General features: G+C 36.4%; 1 protein-coding gene and 1 long non-coding RNA gene across 2 annotated transcripts in view; one reads left to right on the top strand and one right to left on the bottom strand.

The window, feature by feature from the left end:
* The window catches only part of syn2b (synapsin IIb), an 81,751-nt gene that overhangs the window by 4,210 nt on the left and 60,263 nt on the right, over window positions 1–17,278 (top strand). The window lies entirely within an intron of this gene.
* LOC121636777 lies at window positions 268–12,269 on the bottom strand. Its single transcript, XR_006009770.1, has 3 exons — window positions 12,212–12,269; window positions 10,899–10,954; window positions 268–553 (listed from the first exon to the last, which is right to left on the bottom strand). It is a non-coding gene; the product is annotated as an uncharacterized LOC121636777 (long non-coding RNA).

Here is a 17,278-nt window from a genome sequence, read left to right on the forward strand (position 1 = left end):
TCCTAAAAATCAAGCATTAACAAAGCGTATTTTCATGCTTATACCTTACAAACAATGTTTAATGAACTAACTGATAAAAAATTTATAACAACTGGCATGCTGTTAGTACAATTAACTGAGAAAAACCCATGTAAAAAAAAATCATTGTTACTTCTGTAGTAAGTGATGGTGATGAGAAGCAATGAGGTTTTTATTTTTTCCTTTATTTCACTTGTATTCCTTTAATTTTTTGTTATTTGTCTTCACTTTTCTGAATTATACCTTGTTAGAGCTCTTAAATGAAATAGAAAAAAACTAATTTTACATCTTGAAGAAGACCATTAGCATTAAATATGCATTTGACATGAACCGCAAATTAAAGAAAATTAGACAAACAGATAGAAACACCACAACATCCTCTCTGTAATTCTGGCAGGCTGTTGCATAGGCAGCCACAGGCATCACGACTCACTCTGCATCTGACGACTCATCCTCTGGTATCGACTGAAGCTCTACAATGTGTTTCTCTGACTGTGTCACATAAAAAGGCCACAACGGGAGTCCAGCAATAAATCTGTAAGATGAAAAAGTGTATGTTAACAGGCCGTTCTGTGTAGAGTAGCCCCATGGAGGCCTTATATAACTGGCCTGCACACACTGAGACGAGTAAGGCAGGATAGTGTACTTTAGGGCCTTTCAAGGTAGTGTTGGGACAGAGAGTTGACAAAGAGAGGGAGAAGATCTGGGAATTTCTCTTATGACTTTGTCTGCATGTCTGTGTGAAGCTCTTTCTTGTTAGTGGATTTTTCTTCTGTCTCCATCCTCTTTTATCGTGACAGGCATACTGTGTGTGCCTCCAGAGAAAGTGCTCCGGGTTCATGATGCGATGAAGTTATGAGAAAAGACGTGGTGATTCAGCAGTTTCAGCCCAAAGGGCAAATCTGCTTTCTTTCCTTTGCTCGCTGTATCCTCTGTCTCTGTTGTATCCTTATTTTGCTCGCCGTTTCTTTACCTTTTTTAAATTTACCCTCTAAATATGTGCTTTGCAGTGTATGTCAGAGAGCAAGTGACTGTATTCAGCAGCTATATTCTATAAGTGCTCACTTGAACAGACGACTTTGGACAGTTGACTTTTTGAAAGACTCATGGTGGAGGTCTTTGTTGATTTGTCCGCAGGTTGATGGTGAACAACCCCCTCACAGCTTGCAGCTAATAACTGAATTGTAGCTGGTTGGCTTTAGAGAGAATTTAAATTTTTCAAGATGTTTGTGTTATAAAAACAGAGGATCATCAAAGTTATTACAATTAATTCTCTTTTGAGAAGTGTCTCCACCAGTTCATGTGCAAGTTATCCCAGTTGCCTTAGTAAAAATGTGAGAATTGTATGTTTCTGCAAGACACAAATGTGAATTATCTAGAAATTTCTAACTATAAGAATCTGGCCTCAAGAGACAGTTTGTCAGATAGTAGCACTTTGTCAAGTTCCTAGCTCATACAAACATACCATAGTCTTTTCACAAACACAGACCAATTAAAGTTATTCTGATGTTTAAACCTACATAAAAAGCGATTTGATCACTTTAAAGGGACTCAAAACAATCAAAACAGTTAATCGGACCACCGTTCTTGTCCCTATATACATGGGAGGAGAACCGAGTTATTGACTACAACATATCTGTTGCTGCGAGGCAGTGGATTGTGAGATAAACATTAAAGACATCTGCTGCTTCCTACTTTCTCTGTGGGAGATCATCATGCATGTAAGTATAGAAAAAATCAGTGCACAGATTTTTTCTTTAACTTAACTGAATGGTGATTTTGTGACAGTTTGTTGTTATAACTCAGGATATCTGAGAGCACATCAACAGTCTGGAAATGCTTTCAGCATGCTGATTTGATGCAATCTTTGTAGACTGCTTTTTCATCACAATTTCTGCAGTGTTTAACTATCTGACAAAAGGAATAGGAGAATATGCAGTGTGTCATGCTACAAGTGTAATAGTTGTGATTATATGTGGTTTGCAGAACTTACTTGCTGTTTACACTAGAGGAGAGGTAAAAAATTCTCCAGTTGCTGTTGAGAGATTTCAACCTGATTGACCAAAAGACCAACACTGACTCAATAAAATGGTGTCACAATCTGTTTGGTTGTTTAGTTGTACAACAGACAGTGTACCATTTTATGAATACCTTTATAGCACTTAACTTGAACACAAAAAAGGTTTGTATGTACGTTTGGATGCTTGCATGTGGAGACAGAAATATAAAGTAGAAACATTCGGGGAGGTGAAGCTGTGCTTACTCTATCTCTGTCAACATGACATACACACACATTAACAAGCACCTGGATTATCTGCTTCTTTCTCTGTCTTGTACAGAAAAAGTGTTTCCCTACTGAATGTTTTGGTGAGATAGAATGTTTCTTCTGACTCAACCCGGAGCAAAAAGGTGAAGGTTACATGTCAAACACATAATTTCCTTTGCAGTCTAAATATGTGTTTTTACAAGACGCCCACATACAGGATGAGCAGGAAAGTATTTTTGTGTTTTTTGTTGGCTGTGATGTAGCTTTGTGGCAGTGATTAGGAATTATTTGATTCCCAGCTGCAGGTCACATTTTTGAAGAGGCTCAGAACTGACCTTATTACAGCCACAGGCAATGTCATGCTGACTTTACAGGGTGCTCTTGGAATCGACCTCCTGATGTCTTCTACCACTTAGCTGTTGTAATACTAGACTAGTGGCATTTAGAGCCCTGCAGATGAGAGAAATCTGAACTTCCAAGGTAAAAAAAATAGTAACCTTGGAACCCCCAGAATAGGAAGAAGTAGTTTAGTTTGAAATTATTAAAAAAAATGTAAGTGGTGTTACTAACCAGTAGGCCAGGTCATATCCTTGATCTCCTAATAAAAAAAAAATCATAATAATAAAAAAAAAACACTGTTGAAGAAATATTAATTATTAAAAAATACATCACAGTGAGCCATGTGTTACTGTCAAATGAATTAGACATTTATGGAGTGACATTGCTTATGGTTGAAGTGTGGGAATAGATCTGGGGACAGTGCTTTAATGTGCACATATGTGTGCATGTACTCTAAGCTTATTATTGTTTGTTAATGAGCAGCAAAACAGAAGGCAACACAAAAGCTTATTGTGTTCAAACATACTCCTGAGTGTTTCTAGGATTGTTATTACATAAGAAAATGCTGGACAAGAAAACATTGGTGAATGCCACTATCTTTGTAAAAAAGTGCATAAGCAGGACTTTAGGAACAAGTTTCCTCTTAAGAACTGTTTTCTTGTCTGTTGTGTTGTCTCAGAGCTACAGATTAGTCTAACTGCACATACACCTTGCTCTGGAAAAAGTGTTAAAAAACACTCTGGTTTTTGCTTTCCTTAAAATCAGTCCCAGTTGTGTTGGGAATTGCAGGGTCCAGGAGGATGTACTGATGCAAATAATATATGAAAGCATCTTTGTTAGGCAGTAAATATTGCAAATATCTTTTATGCTGATCACAAAGAACCAACGAGGCCTGTCTTGGTGGATCATCCTAATGTTAAAACTTCATAGAGATTCTTATTAACTGCAGCAAAGGTGATATGTAGACGGAATATGAGGGCAATGCCATGCAAAATGCTCAGCCAATGGACAGATTATAGCAGTTAATATAGGAGTCAGCAAATGAAGACTCACTATCCTTTAAAAACTTTTCTTAAATAATTTATAAATTACAGAATTTTGGGTAGATTTTAATGTGCAGCATTTAGCATTATATGTTGGCAGATGTATCCCATATTGTCTCAGGGAGAGATTGCCATAAACAGAGGGTCTGTTGCTCCCATGAGACTAGGCTATTTGTGAATGCAGATTTGTGCCAATACCCGCTGACTAATAATGGCTTTGAGAGAAGCTTTTATCCAAAGGTCTGTAGGGACTGAATATCAAAGATAACCCATTAACTAAATGTCAAGAATGAAGAGAAAGCAGTCAGTCATTACGCTAATTTGAATGTGTCAGGGAGGAAGGTATGCTAATGAATTAGTAAATTTGGACTGTTCTCTTTATTTTCTCCCTCTATATTTTTGCCTTTGGCTTTTTTTTTTTACCATCTCTTCTGTTGGGGACATTTTATCAAAAACAATTAAATTAGCACAATGTTCACTGCCCATGCCATCACCATAAATTTTCGTTTCAACAGGCTACTTTACTAATGGAGGAAAATTGCTTTACGAGCTATTTTTTCACTATGTCTAATTTACACAAAAGCCTTCCTAGCTAGCATGTCCGTATGGGCCCCATTTAGACATGCTGGCTAGGTTCTAACAGCAAAGTAGTCTGAATAAATGGATAAGTGAAAAACGGCAAAAGGCCAAACAACAAACAAACTAGACTGTAGCTATATTGACATGAAGCACTTTTAATACGATCAATTGTCCAATCAGAATAAAAATGTGTCATGTAAACATGTCAGTTGATCGGATCAGCCTCGACTGAAAAGATTTTTCAATCCGATCGAGAGGGGTGGTTTAAACTTTTTCAAAATAAAGATCAGCAGGAAAAAAATAGCCATGTGTACACTCATTCCCATCGTTTCGTGGTGTAAGTTGTCTCTGCATATGCTTACGTGGGGCTTATGTACAAAGTACAAGGTATAGAAATATACATTTTCAAATCCATTTTGTGCATATTAATAATATATAATGAGGGGACAATCATCCTAGAATATTAGATTATCTGATGATGGCATTCGATCAATTACAGCTTGGTTTCCCTGAAAAGCAGATGAGCTCCCCCGAAAGCAGCCACCTGAGACACTGAGAGAGAGCTCTTGGAAATACTCTACTTTCAGCTTTTATTTATTTATTTATTTTTTCATAACATTCCTGACGTTTCTTACATTAGATTAATTTGTCAGTTATGTGTTTACTCAGCTTACTCAGCCACATGGTTTTATTTTATTAATTATTTAATAATTATTTATTAATTATTGTTCAGCTCTTTTATACAAGTGATAAATTCTTCATAAATGTTGTAAATGATAAGGCTGAAAAACTTAAGCTACATGTCTTATCTGCTCTGTTGCTTTTTATTTGCTTTTCTTATTACATAATTATTATTATGCTAAAATTGTCTTTTGATAAGACGTGTCTGATAGTTCCAGCTCTATTTAGAAGTTTTTTTTTTGTTTTTTTTTTGGCATTAACTCTGTTTTTTTTAGGTGCTGACGTGCACTGATATATATGCATGTGACATTTTAACCCTTTGATGCATAGTGTCCACTACATTGGACATAAATTTAAAGGCTGTTTTTAAATGTATGCATGGGTGTGGATCATACATTAGCAACTTCATTGGACATTAGTGAGTCACCAATACTCTGCCATGTATAAAGAATAACTACATTTGATATAGTATATATAGATGCATTGTAATTACCAAGTTTGCCTCAGTGATAAACAGGACAAGAAAAGGATCCAGGTGCTCTTATAGAAGATTTATATTATACTAATATGACAAGAAATTATTTTAAAACTATTTTCACAGATCAAATAGAAAAATCAATACACTGAGTAAAAGTTAAAATGAGATTAAACAACAGAAAAACATCAATGTGCATGTCTGTAGAAGTTAAATATTTTATGTAAAAACATGTGGTACTGTTTTGTAATTATTCATGCACCAGAGGGTTAAGTCGTGATACATCTTAAAATTAGACTCCCCCAAAACACTTTTGTAGTTTGAATTCTACATTACATAAAAGAATAATAACCACTAGACATTCTAGATATGTCAAGGTACTTTTAATCAAACCTTTTGACACTTTAGCCTTCAGTCTGACTGAAGCATGGCAACATAAAAACAGACTTCTTGAGTTAGATAAAAGGGAACCGACCGAATAACGTGTTGAACAGCAATAAATTAAAGCAATGCTGCCCTACCCTACAGGGGAGACATTTGTGCTGAATTGATTTTTTTTAATTGCAGAACACCAAATAAAGTAGACTTGAGCATCTCTGGGCTATTAGACAACTTTTCAGCTCAGTAACCCAGAAAAAACTAGAGCTGATTCAGTTGTAGTCTGGTCATGTTTCATTAAGTTTCCTATAGCTGTATATTGTACACGATGCTATGAAGTAATTTGCAAGCATCTTTAATGCTTTTAAACATTGCCAGCATTTGAGAATTGCTGCTGTACTTGTACAGCAAGATAAATAGAGTTACAATGATCACGTTGTCAGTGTTACTGGTTGTATTTTTATTGCATTAAACTTCTCTGCAGTGTTCAGATGAGCTGGTTTCTATTCTTGAAGCAAAGAGACACCTTAGAGGCTTACTGTAAACGAGACCAGTCAGAATCACAACCTTGAGCAGAATGGACCACTGTTGCTATGGCAACAGGTAATCCTTTTCAATGATTTTGAAAATTTGTGGTTGAAAGGAGGGATTTATGTGATTCATGAAAATGGAGCATTTTACACTTAGCTTTTCAGCATCAATTACAGAATGAAAGAAGAATTTTAACACAAGAACTGAAGACTCCTCATGTGACATCAAATCTGTCTCTGACTCTGTATCTCATTTAATCATTTTTATAATATGAGCTTAAACATTATGCACCAAAAATTAAAAAAAAAATTAATTAAATATTTATCAGGAAGGAGCAGAGAAAAAATGGTCCGTTGACTGAAACACTTGGTGATATAGATGAATCTTGTTAATTATTAAATGGATTTCCCCCTTCCTGATTAGTTTGAGCAGATGGCTGACTCACTGTTCACATGGATTAAAATAATATGATATACAAATTTTGCTGTTTGAAACTTTGAATTGAAAAAACAAACATAAACAAAATAATTGTATATAATTAGGGATTTTCCTTTCTTATGTATTTGAGAAAAAAAAAAAAACAGAAAAAGGAAATAAAAGGTCACATATATCTACATCCATAATATATGAACGAGCTATGTGTTCAAGGGTCTGAAGAATACCATTCAGTTTAACCAAAAAGAACACTAATGGACCTCCCCTTCATTCATGGGCCCAGAAGGCATAGCTCTAAATGAAATTTTTTTCTTTCAAGAATATCCTTCATCTTTTAATGTCCGCACTAAGAAAAAAAGCAAAGGAAAATGGTTTCTTTCCATTTTTCAATTCCTTGGGGTTAGAATAATGTCATGAATATACTATAGCATTCGCGGTGGTGCAAAGATTGCAAGGAATCATGGGAAACTCTTTTGATTTCTACCTCAAAAATTCGAGTTTTGTGTTTTATTGTATGTGTTGTGTTTGCATTTAGGCTGTGTTGTTTGGATGTTATGTTTGAGAATTGTTAATGTTGGTACCAGGAATGCAAAGGGCAGAACAGCAAGAGACCACCTCTCCTCTATAGTAATGTGGGTAATGAAAGTTAGTAGAGATGGAAGGTGTGACTAAAAGATTTGGCTCTTTTGCTCTGGCTCCCAAACTGTTTTCCATACAGTGAAAGTGTGTTTTTAGTGTTTTTATTAAAGCTTTATGTGATCGTTTTTCCATTTGTAAAAATACACAGTTACAGTTTTTTAACATTTCAATCAGCTTTTTAAATGCAGACATTTATTTATTTATTTGTGTTATGTATATATATATAAATATATATATATACACACATATATAAAACACATACAAACAAATATGTATATAAACGTATATTATTAATTGATATTGGAAGTGTCAATAGCTGTGTCCCAGATTAGGGTCAGCTGTATACATCATTGTGGTGCGCCAAACACTATCCCATTTATTTATTTATTTGTCTTAGTGACACGCAATTTAGATTCATAGGGGCTTCCTATTTTACTTATTGAATTGGAATATGAAAGGTTGTTTTTCCTCTGTTACTAACAGGTGATCTGCAAGATTGTCAACTAGAATGGGCTATAGCAAATAATATTCTATATAATTTAGTAGGCAGACATATTGGTAGCAATTTGCTGCATTCTAAAATACAACTAAACTATTAAACTCTATGATATGACTACAATAGGTAGGCTGAGAGGTAGCTGGGAGTAGCAACGCTGACATTGCACCCTGCAGTGTTTTCAAAATATAGAGCACTGGATTTAGTGCAGTAGCATCCACTCAGTGTCTGAAAGCAGCTTTATCTTGCTAGAGATAAAGCAAGGTTCACTGAAATTAACTCCTAATATTACTTACCTTACTAAATTGAAATCTGCATACGAATTATTTTATTTCACCTGGGATTTCTAGTACAAGTTCACTTAATGATGATGTGGGTCGTAACATGTCAATAAGTCATTCTTGATAACAGCTGATTCTATTTTTATTTATTGTTTTTTTCATTGTGACAAGGTGTGCATTTACAAAGCAATAAGACTGAACACAGGGTGAGGAGATGTAATATGTTACAATAACATACAGGAGAGAGAAGGGAAACCAAAACAGAACAGAAAGACGAGCTGGTAAGTAAATGATTGAAAGGAAGTGTAAGAAAATGATGCATTCAAGCAACATACACACATCCAGTCCTTAGGATGGCAAAAATAAGAAGAAAGAAAACTAAAGAAAAATCAAGTACAAAAAGTGGATAACTAAATAATTATATAGATTTAAATATTGTTAATTATTAAGATATGGTGATGCCAACAGAGTAGTAATGATAGTAATAACAACAATAATAGTAGTAGAAAACAATAATAACAGTCTTCTTCATCATCATCATCATCTCAGCCAGCCAAGACCATGAGGCAGGCTCAATTAGTTGGGGTGGATGCAGGCACTCCAGACAGCCCCACCTCCACAATGCCACCACAATCCCAAAATAACACCCAACACCCCCTACAAGCCGTGCTTAGCCTGTGTTTGAATTGTTTTTGTTATTGTGTTTTGCTGGGCTGTTTGTATTACATTCCCATTATGAGATATTACATGTTTCTCTTGTGTGCGTATTGTTACAAAAGCAGCTAATTTACAAACTCGGATCCACGCACTCAGCATGCTGTGGGTTCGCCACAAGCTAGGTCGACAGCTGTCAGGTTGTATAAATACATCTTCATGCGTTTATTGAATATTGTGCATAAAATGGATCCTGTGTATGAGTTGTTGGCTGCTTTCATCTTTCTTCTGCTACTGAAGATCAAATAGTTAACTCCATTTATGACTGTGATAAAATCCCAAACAAAGTAAAGAGCTCTATTATGCCTTCAAGTTATAACAAAACAATGACATTTAGTACAACTTTTACCAATGCTGGTCCAATAAAAAAAAGGCAGTTCCTACTTTTGTCTAATTGAAGTACCATTTGTTTAATATCATTGTTGAACAAGCTTGTAATGAGACACTGACTGTTATCTTTAAAACAAGCCACTTCATATAGCAGGAAACGGAGACACATACAGAACATACTCACTGTCACACAATGTAGCCACACCACATATGTTAGATTTTAAATAGCATTGATGATTTGTTCCCAGGTTTGTTGGTCTGACTATTTAATCTGACTAAACACCATTTAAATATCACTGGTGTCACAGAAAAGGACCAATACTGTTATTGCGACTATTAATAATCTGAAAGAAACATTTTCAGACCATCACTGTTTTGATGCAAGTGACACAGTATTTGACCTCATTATTCTTGGCCTCCTGATGAGATGAAACTGAGCACAGATCAAAAGGGACTGCATCGTCTTTTAAACAGATGACTAATAACAATCACTCCAGTTGTTCCCTGACATTTACAAACATTTAAAAAACAGAGAGAGAGAGAGAGAGTTACTGTGACTTAGCTTGCCAATAATAATGTTAGATTTGGAATATAAATAGTATGTTTATCTCAAATCAAACAGAAAAACACATGAATGGTGTACCGTCACTGTACTTGTTGCTATGGAAACACACTAATTAAAATGTTTTGTTTGTATTGTAGAGACGAAATGAGTCGTGCTGAGTTGTTCGCGGCCATTTTTTATGCAGTTGCCACCTACTAAAAATACTCTGACCGCACCTCATTCTCCACTCAGCACCATAGAAATCAGAATTTCACTGAGAAATAACAGAGAGAACCATTTAGTTATTTCATTTTCAAATATATCTACCTTAGTTAAGGTCTTTGCGGTCTAAAAAACTATTTCAATTTAAACCTCCCTATATAGGGATGACAAGGGAAATGTAACACTCATCAAAATGAAACAAGAGTTCTGTAGGTTACATTATTCCCACTGCAGCGCTATGTTAATTATGGAAAATATAATAGGCACAATATGTAGTCTCACAACCCTCAAATGTGTGTTTATTATTTAGTACACATTTCTTATCCCTGCTCTGTTTCGTTTGTGGATTGAAATGCATGAGACTTGCTCACAACCTACTTCCCATTGTTTTCATTGTCAGATGAGATGGTGAATACCGTGAGAATGCCATTCACTCATTTTCTAAGCAGTGATGATGATCAGAATATTAATGTTTGTTAACATGAAATTCCACATATACAACAGGTATTAAATATTTATGTGCCTTTGGTAAGCATCTGTTCATGTTCTGAATCTTATATAAATCCCAGAGTTGCTTGAGTCTAGCAGCAGGTTGTGTCCCCCAATTTGTACTCTAATTGTAATGAGAGTACAGATAATTTGATCATTTTAGGACTGGTACGGTGCAGTAAGCTGTTTCCCTTGGGCCATCCCTGTATTCCATCAAGAGGCATCTTTCAAACCTCTCGTGTTATTAAACACACGTCTGAGAGCTGTGCACATTAATTTTGAAGTTCTGCAAATCCACACTTGTAGAATTTACATCTGACTCACGTTGACTCGGTCTACCCTTATTGTTTTTGAGAGCTGGGAGAAGAGCAGCCTCAGCGGCCTTTGTTAGTCTTTTATTACACTCAGATTGATGTGACGCCTTGTTAAACGACTTACTGTTAGTATTTGGAGTCAGCAGGGATACTGGGATATCTGAGTAGAGAGTAGAGGACCTATGGGGAAAAATGGAGAGAAAAGTTATGAGAGTGGAGGTAATGACGGAGAAAGCTGACTTGAACAACAGAGACAAATTAAATGCGAAGAAGTAGGGGGAGTTTGAGTTCAGTTAAAGTAAAGTTTGACAACCTCTGTATTCTAACTGTAACCATTAGATACTTATGGTGAATTATAGGATGTTCTATCAAACATGGCTCTGGCCTTTTCTCCTCTGGTGACCTTCATCGTCTAAGTTCAATCCATATAATGAGAGGCTGAAATCTATTAGAGGATCACTGATAGGCTGAAAGCCAGTCTGAACCTCTGAAAGTTCAGCTCCCCACCCACTCTTGGTGTTGCCCACACATTAGTTGGCCAAGAAGAAGTGTTATAACCTACAAGATATTTAAACTACCTAGCATGCATTGATGTTATTTCTTTGGTTACAATATAAAGCCAGCAGCAATCAATATTTGTCACAAACAGCAAAGACACAATTACTTTACTGCATGCATCCTCTATCCCAAAAATAAAAAGGCCCTGTAATGGCAAGAGGGGACCTATAGCACATTCACAATGCTGGGCAAAGGATCCCCAATGAGGGTTTCAAATTTCTGATATAACCTCTCAGTCTCATGGTTTGAAATGAAATAGTAACTTGAATTCAGTCTATTGATTTCGTCCCAAAGATGTGATTTTCACAGCACTTTGTGAAGTAGTCGCACTTTGAGTGTTGCATCACATTTAATGGGAAGAAAGTCCACATTTGGAGGTCTAAGGGGCTGTAGGATGGTGTTCTACATGTGACTGACAAGAAGAAGGGTCAAGATCGAATCCCATTCATAACACCAGTGCCTTGAAGAAACGTTACTATAAAACATCATTTTGCATTGAGACATTATATCTACAACGTATTTAGAATGATAGAAGGTAGACATGGGAGATATTCCCTTGTCTGCATGTACAGGGTGTGGGGGAGATTTGTACTGACTGAATTACAGTAAAGAACTAACACTATCAGAAAGCTTTGTTTTGGCTTAGCCAAAAGGTTCTTCATCATATTTATACAAAGGTCGGTAAATCCAAAATGATCATAAAATCACTGCAGATTTACTTGTGTTGTTATGACATCAAATTCCTGCTGACAGAATGAAATTATAAGCTGCTCTTGTGTGTGAAAGGTGAGGTTCTACAGAAGCCAGTACACTGTAATATTAATCAGATAAAGTGTTTTGTGAAAGATGAAGTGGTTTAGATAATAAGACAGCTCTGACCTTGGTTCTGCAGTGTTCTGTCATCATTTTCTGCAGCTGGCTCTACATCCTGTTGACAGAGATGAGGTTAAAATCCTCACAACAACAAAAGGGAAACTGCAGATCCTTCACATGCTGTTAACTTGTAAACAGAATCTGCTCCCTGCATCCATCCACCAGTTTATAGTGTCTGTGGTTGAAACCTGTTTCCCTTTAAAATCTCGTCAAAGCTGGAGACTTTTTAATGTGAAGATGAATAAAGAGAGTGGGATCAGCAGAATGCGGTGAGAATTGATTCACTGTCTTGGCCAACTGCAGAGCCAGCTGAAGTTTTCAAAAGGTAACCATATGGTGTAAAGTGCATTGGTGCATTTGGCGGGAAACATAGTTCGATTAACACACACACATACTTTTATACTAATGAAACTCTAATTTAAAAATATGGCAGTCCTTGAACAGAAAAATAAATTGTTTTCTGGCAATTTTTGTACATTCAAAGCTGCAGAAAACCACATCATAAGTTTACATCTTGCTATACATCTACCATTTTTTCTTTTTAAAATGTTGTTGAAATATATGCTGGACTGTCCAAGCCCTCCAGTAACCATTACAATAATAATAACAATGCCCTGCCTTTCTAGATCTAGGCAATAGCATACGATACCAGCACAGAATAATGCTCCATCATTTTCTTGTCTCCTGCTGGAACTCCATCCCTCACATGCTACACACAGTACTCATATCACATGGCTCACCCATTACATACTGCTCTGTAGTGGGTGTTAAGTGTCAAACTGTCAATATGGAAACACTACAAACTGCAAAGGCCAAGCAGGAGATCACTGTTCATGGTCTGTATAAATAAACAGCACATACAGTCACATTTACTATACTCACACTAAAACACACAGAAGCACGTGTGTAACAAGACAAGGATACATATTATTACTCAGAGAAATGACATTCTAGCCATGTTTACTCATTATTCTTTATTTGGTTATTAAAGCAGTGTCAACTGTTTCTTGTTTTGTTTGTAAATTTCGTTTAATAATTTCATATAAAAGGTCGTGGATTAATGGTATGAATTATAAGAAGATACAGTTACTTATTCTGTATGTAGACTTGAGGCCTTCATAAATCAGTTGTTAATTTTTGAACTATGGAATGGGTCAGCCAGGAGCTGATACCACATTAATCTAAACTATCCTCTAAGGAAATAATTACATCAACACTGACGAGGTTAGGAAATAAAAAGAGACAAGTCAAAGATATTTTTTTTTTATAAATTGGCAGTTTAATAATAAATACTACTTTCTGTTCCCTTCAGTTAAGTGTGTGTGTTTCCATATGTGCATGCACTGTAGGTGTGAGCTCGTGTGGGTGGGACTGCAGCAGCTGACTGTGTGTGCTGTCATGCTGAGAACTGCTTTCTGTATATTCACCATTCACACACTTGTATTCCACTCACCTCAGGGACAAGTCACGTGGTGTACCTAAGCAAGCACTTTTCTTAGGCAGCTTAAGGAATTATGGTAGGGAGACCAACATTTTTACCTCAATATGTGCCTGACTGTGTGTGTTACTGTGTGTTTGCATGCGCAGAGTCTGCTCCTGTTTGAGTCGTGACCGAAAAAATCCTCCCCCCCTGAGCTCATCTCACACACCCACATTGAGGTTTTGCTACTGCCAACAGGGAGCTGCAGTGGATGCTGAGCTGCGCATGCATTCATCTGACTTAGTGTAAAATGTGACAGGACTAAAGGGCAGAGGAAAGGCTCCATGAAAAAGTGGCTAGCTCTCCCCAACACCACAGGAAAACTTCAAACATCATCCTCCATCTGGCAGAATCCCTAGCTCTTAAGGCACTAGAGAAGAGACGTTATTGCACCCTTCATCTGCTTTCAGCTTCTTCCTCACAGGTGGTGCAGCTGCTGTGGAGGTTGGCTTTAACCCCCTCTGGAGTGTAACAGCAAGCAGTTCAGTCCATGCACAAGGGTAGGACAAATTGGGCCTCGTGGCCATGCCATGGTCCAGCCAGAATATTAATTTGAATTTTACTTCAGTATCTTTCAAAAGACAAGACATGGATCTTGTGCCTTATACCATCAGTCTCATGGGTTTCTGTACTGTTTTACTCTTGATTTAACCATTATACATCCCCCGTTGCTGTACCCTACAACTCATAACATAAACTTTAAATGATTGTTTCTGATTAACTGCAGAGGTGTGTGCTGTTTTATGTTCTGAAATGTTTTTATTGGGAAGTTATTCCTAGGACAGATCATTTTAGTGACCATTTGGATGTTTTTTGCACTGGAATAATAATTTTATTTCTGTATCTATTTTTAATATAATTGGCAAATAATGACTGATCTTCCCACACTTACTTCAAATTAAAGTTGCAACCGGATAATATTAATCTTCCTCACAAATGCAGTAGCCCTACAAAGTAAACAATGCTCTATTTATTATGATGGAAAGGCTAAATTCTGTGTGACAGATTAAAAATGTTGTTGCCAAGCTTCGATTTTAAGCTGACATGATGAGAATTCACTTAAAGTGGGGGAAAATATTCAAATTTTATCTACAGTCATCAGTGATAACTGACTCAGATAAGACAGATAGATCAGATAAGACTTTATAAATACTAATAATTGTAATGTAAAATAAATTTCCTAATTATTGAAATTGGCACTAGTAACCTACAATCTTATCAGTTACAATACAAGAAATGGGTCAGTTTCATGTTTTATTATATATTAGTGTTAAATTCTTATTTATTTTAAAGCACTGAAAATGGTTAGACTTAGAGTTCTCAGTTAAAGTATTTTTTATTTCTGTTTTGCTTTGAAAGTTTTCCAAAATTGTCAGTTCATGAGCACATTTAAAGCAGCAAACCAAAGTGGTGTGCAACTTTTAAACAACAAGATATAAAAGAAAAGTAAAATATGTAATAATAATTAAGGTCCTGCTGTGTAGGTGAAGGTAGTTCTGCAAATTAGGGCCAGCAACCAAAAAATCTGCAATCTAATTTCTTTTAACCTGGACCTCAGGAGAACCAGAAGCAGATCTCAGAGCTCTGGAAGGAGGTGGAACCTTAATAGCTTTCTGATAGCATATTAAAAGACACCTGGAATTTATCTTTCTACCATTTGTGCTATTTCTTTTCTACAGGCCTGTCTGAGGGCACAGGCGACATCATTAAGCCACAGCTGGGTTTTATGTTTGGTGTTCTTGCTTTTAACAGGGACTATGGAGTCTAACATATTCAAGTAGGTGATATGATATAATCAAGGGGCCTGTCTGGAAATACAGCTTGACATGATTTCCAGCAGTTGCAGATGGAATCATGCAATCATGCATGCAGGCAAAATAAAAATAAAGAAATATCATGAGCAAATTACAAGTGATCTTCACTGTTTTTGTGAACAAAATACAGACAGAAAGTGAGTGAAACACCTCTCTTTTCCAACTTGTAGTAATTCCATTATTAACACATCAAGATGTGATTTTTGCCAAAGCTCCATTGTTAGTCTGGCATTTGCAATGTTGAAATGAAAGCTTAACCACTTTTGCATTTTGCTTTGGCTCAAAGATGATTCCCTGCCTCATTATTACCCCATGATTTTTCATGAATCACAAGCAACCCAAAGGAAAAAAATGCCAGAGCAAGAGAAACATAATTTATTTCTAGGAGTCCTTGGCTTATTAGCAGGAGTGTACACGACATATTTAGCATAAATGTGTTCTCTCATGACCAATAAGTAGGCAAGGATAATAATTGCATTTCAGCTTCAAAAGGATAGAAAAGACATGAATGAGGAGAAAATGCCAAAGGGATGAAAACTGTGTGAGGTCAGGATTTGAGAGGGGGAAAAAAAACATAAATGGCAGAGAGTAGTAAAGCGCTTTACTCTGCCTGTGATGAGGTGTCAGCACAAGGAGAGTAGAGGATGATTGGAAGTGAATAGAGGACAAAATAACAACAGTGGCAAAGTTTTATTTCCCCAAGTGAGACAAAGGATTGGGGTAGAGGATTAGGGCATTTTAAGAGTAAAAAGAAAAAAAAGGTCGCTGTGAGGTGTAGCAGCTCAGACAGAAAACAATCGGCTACAGGGAGACTGAAGAAAAACTATGGCAACATAGACAAAAAGGCTAAAAAGCACATCCGATGAAGTTCACGTATGTGCCAGATGATGGAGATAAAAAGAGAAGCAGCATTAACTTTGAATGGTGACTGGAAATATGTGCGACACGTGCCTCCATCATTCAAGGGAACACCATGACACATGACTGCTTCTGGGCTGCTGCATTCAGCCATGTCATGGCTGAGCGATCTAAACACACAGACACCAACACAGTGTGAGAGACTGACAGGGGATGAGAGGGTGAAAGAGCAAGGGAAGAGAGAGATTATACTGGATATACAGATGCAGATGTAGCGGAGGAAAATATTTTCACAAATCACGTGAAATGCTGCAGCTGTGTTTAAGCTTTTCCCTTGAGCTGTTTAGTATTTGTGCACAGGTGGGCCTGAAAATTCAAGAACATGAATACTCAAATTCATTCATGTAGACGTAGTGTTTATTTGTGGGAATACTGCAGAGCTGTAATGTGAAACAGAAACACCTATAAGGCTCAGTGGGACACATAATGCTTTTGTTATTCTGTATGATACCTTTTGTGTACTGAAGGGGACAAAGGCTTATGTGTGGAGGATAAAAGGATGAGAAGAAATAGATCTGCAGAATAATAAAAAAATGTCAAACACCTTTTTCCTTTTTTTTGCCTCTAAGTGTAGAAGTTTAGCTTTTCTTCTGGATTTTTCCTTCACGTCACCAGTGATTGCAAATATGTTCCTTCAGTTTTATGAAATCATTAAAGTACTTTTTATTTATTTGTGTGAGCAAAAATTTAAGAAAAAATAGGAAATATGTAGTTTATTCTTGAATGAAGTGTCTCCTCTTCAAACAGATTTAGAAAAGCAAATAATTTCTCTTCTTTTTTAAAAGAAAACATCTACAAAGTATTGCCATACAGATGCCTCAGTATCACAGAGTCTTCTAGCCTTCTGGACAATTGTAACAG

The sequence above is a fragment of the Melanotaenia boesemani genome, chromosome 3 (assembly GCF_017639745.1).
Source record: "Melanotaenia boesemani isolate fMelBoe1 chromosome 3, fMelBoe1.pri, whole genome shotgun sequence".
Taxonomy (NCBI): Eukaryota; Metazoa; Chordata; class Actinopteri; order Atheriniformes; family Melanotaeniidae; genus Melanotaenia; species Melanotaenia boesemani.